This window comes from Physeter macrocephalus, chromosome 14 (genome assembly GCF_002837175.3).
Source record: "Physeter macrocephalus isolate SW-GA chromosome 14, ASM283717v5, whole genome shotgun sequence".
NCBI classification, from domain to species: domain Eukaryota; kingdom Metazoa; phylum Chordata; class Mammalia; order Artiodactyla; family Physeteridae; genus Physeter; species Physeter macrocephalus.
Window position 1 is genome coordinate 72517184 of NC_041227.1, and position 16902 is coordinate 72534085.

The 16902-nt window shown below is 46.9% G+C and overlaps 1 long non-coding RNA gene and 1 pseudogene across 9 annotated transcripts in view; one reads left to right on the plus strand and one right to left on the minus strand.

Moving 5' to 3' along the window:
- Window positions 1–16902, minus strand: part of LOC102984234 (uncharacterized) — a 550122-nt gene that overhangs the window by 346722 nt on the left and 186498 nt on the right. The window lies entirely within an intron of this gene.
- Window positions 15855–16105, plus strand: LOC102984426 (40S ribosomal protein S27-like; annotated as a pseudogene).

Below are 16902 nucleotides of genomic sequence, written 5' to 3' on the forward strand. Positions count from 1 at the left end.
GACTTCCAGCCTCCAGAACTGGGAAACAACACATTTCTGTTGTTTTAATCCACCCAATTTGGGTACTTTGTTATGGCCGCCCTAGGGAACTAATATAGACTCTGTGGCCTTGACCCTTGGCTAGAGCTGCCTGGACTCTGGAGTGATGGGGGGCCCACCTCCCACCTGACGTGGGGATGGGGAAGCAAAAGAAGCTAATCAGCAAAGAAAATAGAATCACAAAAAAAGCAATACATAGAGAAAGCCAGTTTTGGTTGCTGTTAGATTCTGTTTGGTTGCTTTTTAAGTGCTGACTGAATTCCTTCCCTGAACTCTGAAAGCACCTAAACGTCCTTGTAATAAATTTTCCTCTAGGTCTTAATCTAGCTCAAGTGGGTTCTTATCATGTGTAACCAAAGAAACTTAAAAAAATATGACATCCAAAAAAAATGCAATGGCCACTACGGTTGAACATTGTTAATGTCACCTCCCAGATACGGCAGACAGTGTTAGCGCCAAGAATGTGCGGAGGACAGAGGTTCCCTCCACATGACAGTGGAAGGAGGTTTTCATACCGAGACTTCACAGGATACCTAAGAGCTGACCAGCAGAAAAAGCACCCCAGGCAGCAGGGACCACGTTTTAGATTCTTGTGTTTCTGCAAGATTAACACTGAGCTGGTTGATATCAGGAAGATTTTTATCATTCTTGAGCTGAAAAGCAATCAAACTGGAAACAAAACCACTGCCCAGTTGCCATGTTAAATTGAGCTAGGCATCGAGAGCTGTCCTGCATCTTCCTGTTTTCAAAAGAAAGCCTCCAGGTCTCTGCCAACTGAGACCACATCTATTGATCCCACAGCAAATTGACTCCCCTGCCTGTATATTGCAATTCAGACATGGACATTGAAAGATGTTACCTTCTAATCACAAGAGCGGCATTCGAGCTGCACAAATATTTGTTTGTTCCTTGACACTCCACCAATTAAGACAAAGTAGAGAGGAAAATCTCATTACAGCAGGTTGCATGAACGGAATGCTGTGGTCTGCAGGCACCCTCAAGGGATGCATGGAATTGGGAGACAGGTCTCATGGTCAGACAATAGCTCCTTCCCTCTCATCCCAGGATGGAATAATGTAGGATGTGTCTTTAGAGTCAACATATATTGTGATCCAATTGACTCTTAGTACAAGCGTCCCTCCCATAAATAAGCATCCTTTTCTAATCCCGGCCCGGAATCTCAACCACCCATTGTGCCTTGCTCTCAAGTTCTTTTGCTTTCTCATTTCCTCTGTTTCCATTTTTCTTTCTCTGCTTTTTTGTTCTGTTTGTCTCTTACTCCATCTTAGTTGGGGGTCTAGTGGGAAAGCAGCTTCCTGCCAAAAAAGAGGGAAAGGGAAACAGTGAAAGCATTCTCCATCTCCTGGTGACATCAGGGGAAGAAAAGATGAAAAAAATAAGCATGTGATTTCATTCCATTCCGGTGTCAGGCTTACTGCTGCTGACAGTACTCTTGGTCCCCGGCCAGGGCATCCTGTGTCCACGCCAGGCTGAGCCAGGTGTAATGGGGAGATTAAGAGCCCAGCCCAGCCCAGAGCACCTCAGGCAGTCTGGCAGCTCTTATTACTGTCAAACTGCAGGAAAACAACCCAGTCCACCCATGTGCACCACCAGAAATCTCAAAATCCGCATCCTGGAGAGAAGGGAAGGAGAAGCCTCTTGGAAAATGACTGCTCCCTGCGGTTGGAGCACCTCAATGGGCCCCACCAAAGCTGTCTGCCTGTGGCAAGGTGGTCTCCAGTGAATGACTGACACTTGCTCTGTCTGGGTCTGAGAGCCGTAGGGGCGAGCAACACACTCACGGGGCCTTGGGAAAGCTCCAAGTCTAGAAACAGCCTTGCAGACCAGGTCCGCCGTGCGGACACCTAACATGAGCAGAACGTACCCAGCCACGATAGAGTAAGGCCGGAAGGTGCATGGGAGGGAGGCCGGTGAGGAAGGAGAGAAGAGATTCCAGCAGAAGGAACAGCAGCAGAAAATAGGGATACAGCAGGAATACATGGAAAAAGCAAGAGGATCAGAGTTGATCACCTGGCCCAGGGTGCTTGAAATTGATTGGCCCCGAAGAGAATGGAGCCAGTCCTGTGTCCTTACACCTTGTCCCCTGGACGTTTAATATCACATGACCAGCACTAGTCACAGTAGCCAAGACATGGAAGCAAACTAATTGTCCATCCACAGAGGAATGGATAGAGAAGATGTGGTACATGTATACGATGGAATACTACCCAGCCATCAAAAGGATGAAATAATGCCACTTGCAGCAACATGGATGGACCTAGAGATTATGATACTAAGCGAAGTAAGTCAGACAGAGAAAGACACATACCATATGATATCACTTACATGTGGAATCTAAAATATGACACCAACGAACTTATTTACAAAACAGAAACAGGCGAAGTAAGTCAGACAGAGAAAGACACATACCATATGATATCACTTACATGTGGAATCTAGGAAAGTAATATACATGAACTTATTTGCAAGACAGAGAGACTCACAGACATGGAAGGCAAACTTGTGGTTGCCAAAGAGGAGGGGGAGGGAGGGATAAACTGGGAGTTTGGGATTAGCATATGCACATACACACACTGGGACCTATTGTAGAGCACGGAAAACTATTTTCAGTGTCTTGCAATAACCTATAATGAGAAAGAATCTGGAAAAGTATTGATAGATGTATATGTGTGGCTGAATCACTTTTTTGTACATCTGAAAGTAGCACAGCATTGGGCATCAGCTATACTTAAGTTAAAAAAAAAGAAAGAAAAAATATACATATAGACATAACACAAAGTGTACCATCTTAACCATTTCTAAGTGCACACTTCAGTGGCATTAAGTACATTCACATTGTTGTGCAACCTTCACCACCATCCGTCTCCAGAACTCTCTTCCTCTTCTCTAACTAAAACTATATCCACTAAACACTAACTCCCCTTCTGCCTCACCCCGCCAGGCGTTGGCCACGATCCTGCTTTCTGTCTCTGGGAATCTGACTATTTCAGGGGCCTCACGTAAGTGGAATTGTGCAGCATTTGTCTTTCTGTGAGTGGCTATTCCACTTAACATAATGTCCTCAAGGTTCATGCATGTTGTCACACTGACAGAATGTCCTTCCTTTTTCAAGGCTGGATAATAATCCTAAGAATGTCTGTACCGTGAGCATGGAACTTGTACAATTAAAATAAGTTGAACTAAATGAAATAGGCATGAAAAGTGCAAAAAATTAAAATTAGAAAAGGAAATCTTTTGCTCTCCAGGACAGAAAACCCAGCCCAAACTGACTGAAGCAGAGGAAAGGGCTTGGTTGGCTCAGGGACTGAGGAATCCAGGGCAGGGCTGGCCTCAGTCACGGCTAGGTACAAGGGCTCTCTGTTATCACCACCTGGACTGGCAGGGGCCAAGCGCTGGGCAAGATACTAGGAATAGAGGGGGGATTAAAGCAAGCACAGCCCCAGCCCTAACAGAGCCAGGGCCTTACTTGTCACCTCTCCTAACAGCTGCACGCATGGCAGACATCTCTGATCCCTGAACTCCCTAGCCTGAGATCAGCTGGGCCTCTGGGTCTGCCTTCACACAGAGCTCCAGAAAAGCACCACTCATGGATTGGAATTGGCTCATGACATAAATCCACCTGCCATTCTTCCCCTAGAGCTCAGTGATGATAAATACAGCCAACACTTATTCAGGGCTCACTGTGTGCTCCAGGGGGGCTAGCTATAGTAACTCCTTTAACCCTCAGAATAGCCCCATGCAGTAGGGACTCTGTCACTAACCCCATTTTACAGATGAGGAAACAGAGGTGCAGAGAGATTGAGTAACCTCTCCACGGTTACAAAAACCAATAGATTATTGAATCCAGATCTGAACCTAGGCTTGCTGGCTACCCTGCAGGGTGTCACCTTGCGAGCCAGCCAACCCCCAACACCCTGCTGAATCCTCAACCCTTCTTCAAACCATCATGGAAACATGGAATACGACAGGATTCTAGAGGAAATGACACGATTTTCTAAAGTGCTTTCGCTTTTTATCCAAACTCAAAGAGAGGAGCTCAAATGAATTAAATTATAATTGGACAATATGGGGTTTGGGCTTGTAATTGTTGTAATTAATTTACCATCAATATAATCCAAGGAGTTAAAAATAATGGATTGAAAATGATTGAAAACCCATTGAAAATGTAATATGTACAAGTGAAAAACTCGTCTTGCATAGAAAGTACTTAACCGAATATGACACACGCTAATAAATCTCTTTCTTATTCAGTACGTGCTGCATATGTTACAGTTCACAGGCAGCTCATCAGTGGAGGATAAGGAGCTGGCGCAATTGCTCTTTAAATCCTTCTCAAGACCCCCTTTTGGCATCAGAATAAATTTCGCAACAGCCTTCTTTTAACGCCTCTGCTTCTCATGCTTGGATGCATATTCTCACGGGAGCCCTCGGCTCAGGGACCCATGCAAGGGAATCAGAGCAACAGAAGGTCTGGAAACACAGGCTGGAGTAGCAGAGGAGGGAGTCAGTGTGGTGAAGGGCACTGTTCTGACATCGGCCAGAGCTGGGTTCAAATCTCTCAGCTTGGCCACCGATAGCTGGGGGACTTTCAACCCCTCTAAACCTTGGTTTCTTGATTTTTAAAAACTGCACAAGCAAATTGCCTTCTCAAAGGGTTGTCATGAGAATTTAGAGAGATAATTATATCTGGGAATGAGTCCTAGCTTCCTTTCCTCCCCAGAGGCCACAGTTCAAAGGCCAGCATATAAATAGGGATAGTCATGTGGGTCTCATAGGATTGGTGTTAGGATGACAATTATCATCCAGTATTCACTGGTACCCTTTGAGGGGCCAGGAACTCTGCTGAGACCCACACAAAGCAATGAACAAGAACTCTCTTACCTTCAGAGAGTTCATAAGCTAGCACAGGATGAAAAACTAACAGTGTGTAAGGGCCACAGTAAAGGCCACAGTGTCCTCTGGGAAACCCTGGGGTGCTTTAATCACTCAGAGGGCCCTGCCTTATATCTCCTCAGTGATGTCCTGTGTCTGACATTCCAGTCCCGAGGGACAACAGGAGAAAGCTGGAAGGATGGGGCTGAGGGTAGAAAGAACAAAGGCAAAGCTTTAGAGAAACCTTTGAGCAGGCACGTTGAGGAAGTAGAGAGCTTACTGGAACACCAGGGGGTTGGATGGACTGGACCCTGGGCCAACTGAAATCAACATCTGTTGGGAAAAAGAAAGAACTGGAAGAAAAAGCCATTCCTGACTTCCAGGCACTCCAAACACAAGGCTGGTGGCAGCCAAACTAGCCACAGGCCCACCTGCTGGAGCACTGGATACAGCTCAGACAGTACCTGCTAAGCTCTCAAATGGCGGCCACAGCAAGAGACACTCTCTGTGACCAATGACCTCAAATGAATTCACCTTCCCCAGACCAGAACTGCCAAAGGGGAAGCCCCGTTCTGGGCGCAGTCCTTAAAAAGGGAAGGAAGGGAGGGAGGGAGGAAGGAAGGGAGGGAGGGAGGGAGAACAAATTCACGTGAGAACCACACGTCCAGGCAGCTGTACAGATGAGGCTGTTGGAGAGTGACGGCCGCTCCTTTTTACTTCAGTTTTACCATCAGTCAGGGAGATCCTCCTTTGCTCTGAATAAATCCGCATTAAGATGAGAGAGATGTCTAGACACCTTTAATCCAGAAAATCCCTCCTTCTGAAAGGAAATCATTCTCTACTTGGTAGGGATATCAAAAGGCAGTTGTAAGGTGATATAAAAAGCATGGATTTGGGCATCAGACAGATCTATGTTCAAAACCCAAGTCTGGTACTTACTAAATACCTTTGTTCTGGGAAAGTCAGAATGTCTCTGAGTCAGATTTTCTAATTACAAATGGGGTGTTGTTAGGATTACAATTTCGTTCAGTATTCACTGAGACCCTCCCAGGAGCCAAAAACTGTGCTCGGACCCACACAAAGCAATGAATAAGATGAGGCTCTTGCCTTGGGAGAGCCCATATTCTAGCATGGGATGGATAGCAAAGAGCCACAGTGCAGGTATCTGGCTTGTGTAGTAGAATCTGCATTGCAGAATCATTAAGCATGGGACAAAACAGCTGTGCTGGAGAGCAGGGGAGGGAGGGAGAGTTCACAGAGGAACAGTGTTGAGCTTGTCTCAAAGGACGACTTAGGGCCTTCTGGTAGACCAGATGCCACTGATATTCCAGGCAGTGGCACCTGCAAGGGCAAAGCCATGTACGTACAGGGGGAAGAAATGGTAAAAACAGTGGGAGGTGACAGCAGAGGGGGAGGGGTGGGCACACAAGGAGATGAGGAGGGTCTCATTCGTTGAACTCAAGCGTCTGTGCTTTCCTGCACCAACTTGATGCTTTAACTCTACCTTGTCTTATTCACAAAGGCTTTGAGGGAGCCAAGTGTGAACTCTATTCAAAGGTCATTGAAGAGTAACATTGGTATGCAGAGAAAACTCTAATTCTAAAAGGTACATATGCACCCCAATGTTCAAAGCAGCACTATTTACAATAGCCAAGACGTGGAAATAACCTAAGTGTTCATGGACAGATGAATGGATAAAGAAGACGTGGTATGTATATACAGTGGAATACTATTCAGTCATAAAAAAGAATGAAACAATGCCATTTGCAGCAACATGGATGGACCTAGAGATTATCATACTAAGTGAAGTAAGTCCGACAGAGAAAGACAAATATCATATGATATCACTCATATGTGGAATCTAAAAGAAAATGATACTAATGAACCTATTTACAAAACAGAAACACTCTCCGACATAGAAAACAAACTTATGGTTACCAAAGGGGGAAGGGATAAATTAGGAGCTTGGGATTAAAATATACACTACTATATATAAAATAGATAAACAACAAGGACCTACTGTATAGCACAGGGAACTATATTCAAGATCTTGTAATAACCTATAATGGAAAAGAATCTTTAAAAAGAATATATATATATATATATATATATATGAATCACTTCACTGTACACCAGAAACTAACACAATATTGTAAATCAACTATACTTCAATAAAAATTTTTTTAAATTTTTTTAAAGAGTAATATTGAAGTAACACAATTAGCCATGAAGTTTATTAAAGTGTCTGAAATTAGTGAGTGCTCAACACATCCTGGTTTCCTCCTATGCACTGAGATGGCAAACATTTCATGTTCTGGATGTTTCCATCTTCTCAGAATGTGTCCAGTGAGTCAATGTCTCAACATCGCCTATAGGGGGCAGGAGTAGAGAGAGGGATCACGTCAAAGAAGGTCATCAAGCTTGAATGGAGCCATCGCCACAGGCAGGGGAGGGGTAAGGGAAATGACCAAGCAAGCTGCTGTACCAGAAACCCCTGGACCCTGTGGCTTTGACAAGATAGAAGGGCATTTTTCTTCCATGTAACAGTCCAGGAAGGATGTGCCACGGATCTGTGCCACGAGGTCCCTCAGGGACCCAGGCCCTTATCTTCAATCTTGGGCCTGAAGCTGCTGTATTTCCACATATACATTTAACCAAAGAACAGGGAAATTGAGGAAGTTTGGGGCAAACTGCTTGAGGTTGGAGGTACTTCCACTCACGTCCTATTGGCCTGAACTTAGTTGCATGAGCACATGTATGTTGAGTTGGGTGCCACCAGGCTGTTCAAGCAACAGCTAGGAAAGTAAGACTCAAGTTCAAAAACTTGCAGGGGGTAGGGGTGGGGTCCTCTGGTTCTTACGAAGCCTGGAACCACCCCCCACCCCGTCTTCTCACAAAATGCCCCGGAGGTTAATAAAGGCGGTGTTGTCAAATCATAATAACACGGCCCTGGGTTGCAGTCACTGCTTAGCTGCTTGCCAGCTGCCAAGACCTTGTACACGTCGCTCACTTGACCGCTCTGAGACTTTCCTCTTCTGTAAAAATAGGTTATGACGATGATGATGGCAATTTAAATAAAATACAAAAAGCTCCTGGTTGATGGTAAGTCTAATGAATGCTGCCTTCCCTTCCTTGTCAATAGAGGTGATTGAGTCTCTGAGTGAGTCTAGGGTTCACTGAAAAAGTCTGGGGGGTCACTAGAGTCTTTCCATCAGGGGGACCTTACTGGAGCTGGGAGTTACAGTACATGGTCACAACCATAAGCAGACAGAAGTCACAGAAGCAAATAAAACACTCCATCTTTCTTTTTTTATAAACTTTTTTTAAAATTTATCTATTTATTTATTTTATTTGTTTTTATTTTTGGCTGTGTTGGGTCTTCGTTGCTGCGCGTGGGCTTTCTCTAGTTGCGGCGAGAGGGGGCTACTCTTCCTTGCGGTGCACGGGCTTCTCTTGTTGTGGAGCAAAAGCTCCTGGTTGATGGTAAGTCTAATGAATGCTGCCTTCCCTTCCTTGTCAATAGAGGTGATTGAGTCTCTGAGTGAGTCTAGGGTTCACTGAAAAAGTCTGGGGGGTCACTAGAGTCTTTCCATCAGGGGGACCTTACTGGAGCTGGGAGTTACAGTACATGGTCACAACCATAAGCAGACAGAAGTCACAGAAGCAAATAAAACACTCCATCTTTCTTTTTTTATAAACTTTTTTTAAAATTTATCTATTTATTTATTTTATTTGTTTTTATTTTTGGCTGTGTTGGGTCTTCGTTGCTGCGCGTGGGCTTTCTCTAGTTGCGGCGAGAGGGGGCTACTCTTCCTTGCGGTGCACGGGCTTCTCTTGTTGTGGAGCATGGGCTCTAGGCTCATGAGGGCTCAGTAGTTGTGGCGCACAGGCTTAGTTGTTCCTCAGCATGTGGGATCCTCCCGGACCAGGGCTCGAACCCGCGTCCCCCACATTGGCGGGCGGATTCCTAACCACTGCGCCACCAGGGAAGCCCCACTCCATTTTTCAAGCAACATTACTGAGCACCCAGGGACCTGGGCTCAGCTTAGGACACAGTGAGGCCAGGAGGGAAAAGGACTGGCGTCGGAGGTGGAAAGTTTGGGTCCAGTTCCAATTCTGCCACCCAATGGTTAAGTCACCTCAGAAGAGTCCCTGGAGGGCTTCCCTGGTGGCGCAGTGGTTGCGCGTCCGCCTGCCGATGCAGGGGAACCGGGTTCGCGCCCTGGTCTGGGAGAATCCCACATGCCGCGGAGTGGCTGGGCCCGTGAGCCATGGCCGCTGAGCCTGCGTGTCCGGAGCCTGTGCTCCGCAACGGGAGAGGCCGCAGCAGAGGGAGGGCCGCATACCACAAAAAAAAAAAAAAAAAAAAAAAAAAAAAAGAAGAGTCCCTGGAGCTCTCTAAACTTCAATTACTTTATTAATAGATGACAATAATGATACTTACTGCTATGGAGGATGGAGCCCTCAAAACAAGATTAGCGCCCTTATAAGAAGACACCAGAGAACTTGCTCTCTCTCTCTCTCTCCCTCCCATGTGAGGACACAGAAAGAATGAAGCTGCCTGCACACCAGGAAGAGGGCTCTCACAATGAAAGGAATCTGCCAGCACCCTGATCTTGGACTTGCAGCCTCCAGAACTGTGAGAAACAAATGTCTGTTACCTAAGCCTGCCAGCCTATGGTATTTTGTTTTAGCAGCCCAAGCAGACTAAGACAACTTACTTTGTTGGGATAGTGGATGAGCTGCTGAAAAGGTAAGTAAGGTGCCTAAATCAGAGCTGGCCCATAGTAGGCGCTCAATATATAGGAACGATGGTATCATCATCACATTTCCATCATCATTTTTATCAGGTAACCCCTGCCCTCAAGGAACTCACTGTCTAGTAGGGGAAACAGATATGGAAAACAATGCCTGGCATAATAACAGAAGCATGTGCAGGCACTGCGGCAGCCCTGGGGGTTTCAGAAATAAGGGGATCTTCCCCCAGGACTAAAGCTGGACTCACACCAAAAGCCATGTAGGCTCTTCTGCTGCACCAGGCACTCTGGTACAGCTGAGCCTGGAGCAGGGGCTCCCAGGCAGGTGAGTGGAGCTGCCAAATGCATCCTGCCCCTTGGCCTCGCAACTAGCTGGGTACCGCTCTCCGCAGACACAGCAGGCACGGAAAAGCCGGCCACCTCCCGAGTTGTGGTACACGATGGCACCCTTCTGGGTGCACAAGCTGTCCCTGTTCTGAAGCCAGAAACATAGCTGTGGCAATGTCATATGGAGATGGGTTTCGTCCCCCGCCCTCCCTCTCCACTATGCCTGGCAAAAAGTTAACTGTGCTTTATTTCACTTCAGGTCCATATGGCGCCTCAATTTCTGATCAGAGGTATTACAAATTACAGTCTGTCTCTGCAGAACATTAATGTAGGCTCATTTCTTTTTCCGTGTCAACACGTTTGTTTCAATTGTTTGAGAGAATGGGCTAGATGGCGTTCTCGTCCTTCGAAGATAATTTCTTTTCTCTTCTCCCCAGTGACAGGACCTCGGTTAAGATGTTCACCTCCCCTCCCTACTCCATGCCCCTCCCACGATTTCATCTGCCCAGGGCAGGCAGGTTGTTTTGCAATTGAAGTTTGCCATCTAACCATTGGAAGAGAGATTAATTAAGGAAGAAAGGATTTTCTCTCTTTCTTCTGTGTTCAAACGCTTCTTTAATAAGAGGAATCAATGGAAATCAAAATAAAGGATTGGAAACTGGGTCCCTTGAACCTCCCCCTGCCCCGCCACTCCGAAGGTCTCCGCAATCAAGCCCTAAGGCACGTGGGTCTTTGGCAGTCTTTCCCCCCATAGCCCCGGTCAGATCCCCTCAGAGAAATCAATTTGGCGCCCCTGTGGGGATGAGAGGGACAGAAGGAAACTTAAACGGGATTTTTATAAACTTCAATACTAGCACAAAACAGAAGCAGGACAGCTTTATTGATTTAAACATTAAAATAACGTGCTTTCTTTGCATTTTCCCAGAGGTAATAATGTTTCTTATTTTTAATCTAGATTGAAATCTCGGAGACTTTCCACAAGCCTCCTGTGGTGATTACCAAAGATTAGTAACAACATGTCTAATTAGTGTAGGAAGACATAAAAATCAATGACAGTGTGAAATGTTACATTGACTGGCAGCGCTCAGGGGAGAGCTGGCATGTGTCTCCAGAGATGGGGCAGCACCTGGCAGCCCCCACGTCATCTCCAAGCCCCAGGAGTGGGCTTACACCCATCCCGAAGGAAACTGAGGGCTTTGCAGAGGATTTCCACGTTCCCAGGTCCCCTTTCTGTGAGCTTCTGATGTCTTTGTTGGAGGAAACAATAAAAAGGGAGCGTGATTCATCGGCAGGGGGGCCAGCCAATTCAGTGAGCGCCCTGATTACCAGTTCTGTCTCTCAGTGCAATTCAACAATATTTACCAAGCACCCTACCCCCCACCATGCCCAGGGAGCAACGGAGGAAAGACCCAGCCCCTGTTCTCCACAAGGCCCTGATCCACTGAGCAAAGGAGGGTCCTCTGGATGATGGAGCCCCGTGTGCCCCCTCTCAGGCTCAGAACTCAGGAAGAAATTCCCAGGTTTGTTCAGTTCCCTCTCGGCAGGAGGTAAGGGTCCCCTTTCCATCCCACACAAGACAGCCATACCTCCATCCACTGTCCGGCTCATCCTCTAAGACCCCTTCCCTCTTCATCTCATGGCCTCCCATGCTCTCTTCCCCGAGGCCCAGGGTCACCCAGGCCAGACAACAGGAAACAGCCCTGCAAACTCTCCAGGGAGAATCTTCCTTCCACACTCAAGAAGGCATTTTCTCAGAGTCTCTGTTTCTGCTTCACCATACGTCTCTGAGTGGGGGAGACGGGGTGGGGAAAGACACCTATGTTGTACAGATACAAATACATGGATTATCGCTTACAGATACAGCTCACCATTCAAGTCATGCTAATAACTTAACACACTGTTCTAAGATGTGTAATGAAGGGCCTCAGAAACACGGATGAAAGAGGGGTTAAGAGCTTGGAGATGGGCCTCGAAGGATGCAGAGGTGGGAAATGGTGGTAAGGCTCTTGAGAAGCCCATGTACAGGGGCAGAAGCCTCAGAATGAGTGGGGAGGGAGAGTGAGGGACCCATGTGGTTGAGGAGTGATGGCGGCCCCCCCTCCCCTCATGCCTCATCCCACCAGCATCTCCCTCTGACCCCAAGACCAGGGCATCTCTCTACCAGGACCACCAAAAGCCAACCAGTGGGCAGATATTCCCAGGGGTCTCTCCCAGCCTGGGAGATTATTCAGGACAGAGTGACAATGACGACACCATGTGGCCCTAAGAAGCAACAGCAGTCTCTGACGATCCTGAATGTGGATGTGGGGTTAAACCCACTCCATTCTGGATGGTGAGGCTCAAAAAAGTCAAGATTGGGACAAGCTTCAGAGAGAGATACTAACTTCCTGGAAATAAGGCCTGTTGGCTCTGAAGCAATTGCGTGGGAAAATAAGACCTAAGTCTTCACTTGCACTTGGAGTTTGGGAAGCTATTCCTGCTGGTTCAGGAAGGGTAGGGGTGTGGAGCCTGGGCAAGTTGCAAAGGGGAGTGAATATGTCACTATGGAAAGTTCACCGTTTAAATTTTAATTTATTTTTTAACTTTGAATTTTGAAATAAATTCAGACTTTTTTTAAAAAGCTTCAGCAGTAGTACAAATAATCCCCATATACCTTCATCTGCCCTCCCCTAATATTAATATCTTATGTAACCACAGTACAATGATGTAAATCAGGGAATCCAAATTGACACATGCTATGAATTAATCTATAGACCTTATTCAAACTTCTCCAAGTGTTTTATTCATGTTCTTTTTCTGATCCAGGACCCTGTGCAGGATCCCATATTGTATTTAGTTGTTATGTCTCCTCCAGTTCCAGACTGTTCTCAGGCTTTGTCTTTTATGACCTTGATTTTTTTTTTTTTTTTGGCGGTACGCGGGCCTCTCACTGTTGCGGCCTCTCCCGTTGCGGAGCACAGGCTCCGGACGCGCAGGCTCAGCGGCCATGGCTCACGGGCCCAGCCGCTCCGCGGAATGTGAGATCTTCCCGGACCGGGGCACGAACCCGTGTCCCCTGCATCGGCAGGCGGATTCTCAACCACTGCGCCACCAGGGAAGCCCTTGATATTTTTGAAGAGTCTTGGCTAGTTATTTTGTAGAATGTTCCCAAATTCGGATGTTTCTGAGGCCCCCTCGTGTCTAAATTCAGTATCTTTCAGCAAAAGGACCACAGATGTGAAAGAGGATGCCCCGGTTGGTACATCGGATCAGAACACACCTGATGTCATTCTGTATCTCACCCCACCCAGTAAGCTTAACTTTGGTCACTTGATAAATTGGAACCTGCTGGCTTCACTGTAAAGTTACCGCTCTTCCCTTTGTAATTAGTAAGTATCTTGGAAGGAGATACATTGAGATTATGTGAATACCCTGTTTCTCATCATACATTTTACCCGTTCATTTTACCATCCTTTGGTTATTTTTGCCTGAAGCAATTATTACCGTGGAGTGTGCCTGTGTTCTTTCCTTCTACCTTTGATCATTAGAATTCTACTGTAAGAATTCACTTTCCCTCCTCTTCAGTTTGTGTATTTAATGATATACTAATGGACGCCAGTGTGGACTCCCAGATATTGGTTTCATTCCATGTATTATAATCCATTTCTATCATTTCTTTCATGGCTCAGCTTGTTTCAGATTTGGTCCCTGGGAGCTCCTTTAAGCTGGTTCCTGTGTCCTTCTGACATGACCCTGTTGTTTTATTTAAAGCAATTTCTTACTTGTTGGCACCAAGATATTCTGGGCTCATCTTGTGCTTTTCCTACCCCAGCCTTGAACCTGCCACTCTGTGGCTTTTACATCCAGTAACGAGTCATCCCTAGTAGTGTGGAAGCACTCTGAAAACACACCCTGTGGCATATGTTATAATATCTCCCTCTGCACCAGCACAGAGCCCAGGCTTTGATCCTTTATTTGCTCAATAAATTACTGGTTATTGAGTGAAACAGAATTTGTCGCACCTATTCCTTGGTCCGGCAAGAACGCACCAGCCCTTACCAGGCGCTAGGCCCTGTGATGGCTGTTAAGATAGAGGTTAACCAAGCCCAAATCCCCCTTCCAAGAGCTCAGAAACAAGTGGGGAAACAGGAAGCCAGTATAGCCAGAGGACAGCACATGCTCAAACAAGGCACCAAAGACCACAGATATCACATCCCAAAGGAGATCCAAGGCACATGCAGAATTTACCAAAGAGGGATCTAAGTTTTAGGAGGTTAACAACTCCTAAACCTCTCACTCATACCAAGGGTTAAGAGTTGGAGATTAGGGAGGACTTTTGAAGACAGCTTCTTGGGAGAAAGCTATGCTAAGTACCAACCCCAGCCTTGCCTCCAAGGGGAAGGGACACTATCTCCTAACCCAAGCCTGATGTCAGAGACTTCAAGGAAAGGAGATTAAGAAAGGATTTGTAGAACCAGCTGCTGTGTTGTTAATCCCAGCCCCTACCAAGGGCAAGGGTTGGGGTGGGGGTGGGGGGTGTCTATACTTCACCTTGAGCGTCAAGAAGGGGGCTATGGGGTTTCAACAGAAGCCACCAAAGCACTTCATACATATCCCCTAAATTGGAAGACATAAAGGGCTGGTGTCTGTTTCCTCCCTGAGAAATACAAAGGGTGAGAGATGAGTGAGCCAGTCCCTGATAGACAAACCCCAGGAAACGTGGTGAGAGTCGGGTTCTTTCTCTGCCGAAAAAGCATACAGGACAAAACATACGGGCATCTCCCATGGACCAGGTAGGGTTTTAGATCCTATCCTACAGAGCCACTTAGAGACGCAATGGACCTCCACAGAAAGACCTAGAGGCACCCCTGGAAGTACAGAGGTCACATAAAGAGTAGGAAGCAGGACCCAGGCAGATGCATCACTCACATCAAAGGAACTATAGCTGAGAGGTCCTCAGAGATCAGATTAGGGTCTCTGAAGATGCAAAAACCCCACAAAAGTGCCCCCAAGAGAAAGACCCCCTTAAACTTCCTCAGGGACAGAAAATGTGACATCACAGCCCTCAAGTTCCAGGCACACAGGCTGTGTAGCTCCCCCCTTACCTCCTCTTCCTCCTCAGACCCCAACCATGCAGCGGTCAGGAGATGGTAGTAGAAAGATCAGGAGGACTAGGCAGAGAAGCGAGAAGAAGGGAAAGAGAGATGACACCCACCCCACCCCCGAATTTCCTGTCTGCGCCAGGCTCAACATAGAAGCGTGGGTTTGATCGACTTTAATTCAGGTTGTGACATTTGATTATCACGTGGGACTGGAATTCTGTTTTATAACTTAGAGTGACCATGAGAGTGTTTCTTCCCTACCTGGCCCAGAGGTCATCGACTGGCAGGGAAAGAGCTAGCCCCACAGAACAGGGAGGCAAACAGAAAGTTGCATTAGGATCACAGCCCATGATTTGCATGATTTAAACAAATCCTTCAAAGGATGCAGGAACAAAGCACTGTTAACAGCCCAAAAGGAGAACTTTAAACAAACCATTAATTTCTGGGTGCCTCAGTGTCCTCGTCCAAAAACAAAAAGAGAGGAAGAAATTAGGATCCTAAGAGCCTTCGGAAGATAACAAGGAGGAAGGGGTATCCAGGACTACCGTATCCATGCTCTGGGTGAGGCCTCTTACCTACATCACCTTATTTAATCTGTGCCTAAACACAGAGAAATGTGGTTGGGTGCCAAATAAAGCCGGATAAAAGAAAACCATCTGTCTCAGAGGATGCCTCCACACGAGAAATCTTTATATGTGGCTCGGCTGATAGAAAAAGAGAAACAGCTTTCCGACGGTGACGACCTCCCCACGAGAAAATGCCTCTCGCAAAGGTTCTCCTTCATCCCTCTCCAGAAGAGAAGAGGAAACGCAAGAAGAAGCGCCTGGTGCAGAGCCCCAATTCCTATTTCATGGATGTGAAATGCCCAGGATGCTATAAAATCACCACCGTCTTTAGCCATGCACAGACAGTAGTTTTGTGTGTTGGCTGCTCTACTGTCCTCTGCCAGCCCACAGGAGGAAAAGCAAGGCTTACAGAAGGTGCTCCTTCAGACGGAAGCGGCACTAAAAGCCCCTGGAATCAAGAGGAATGGGAAACCATCCCAATAAACACATTTTGGGTTAAAAAAAAAAAAGAGAGAAACAAAAACTCAAAACGCCTGGATTCAATCAGCTTCCTCTCCCTCTCCCTCTCCCTCTCCCTCCTCTCCTCTCCCTCTCCCTCTCCCTCTCCCTCTCCCTCTCCCTCTCCCTCCTCTCCTCTCCCTCTCTCTCCTCTCCTCTCCCTCTCCCTCCTCTCCTCTCCCTCTCCCTCCTCTCCTCTCCCTCTCCCTCCTCTCCTCTCCCTCTCCCTCCTCTCCTCTCCCTCTCTCTCTCCCTCTCCCTCTCCCTCTCTCGCTTCTTTCAGGAGCACTTTTCACCACCGGGCAGTATTTCCCTTTTAAGGGGAAATTGAGCACAGATATGTGCTTTTTTTTTTTTTTAACATCTTTATTGGAGTATAACTGTTTTACAATGGTGTGTTAGTTTCTGATTTACAACAAAGTGAATCAGTTATACATATACATACGTTCCCACATCTCCTCCCTCTTGCATCTCCCTCCCTCCCACCCTCCCTATCCCACCCCTCTAGGTGGTCACAAAGCACCGAGCTGATCTCCCTGTGCTCTGCGGCTGCCTCCCACTAGCTAGCTGTTTTACGTTTAGTAGTGTATATAGGTCCATGCCGCTCTCTCGCTTCGTCCCAGCTTCCCCTTCCCCCTCGCCGTGTCCTCAAGTCCATGCTCTAGTAGGTCGGGTCTTTACTTATCACTGTAGCGTAGGCTGCCTCCCTGAATGAAGGGAATTACCGCACCCCCCCCCCCC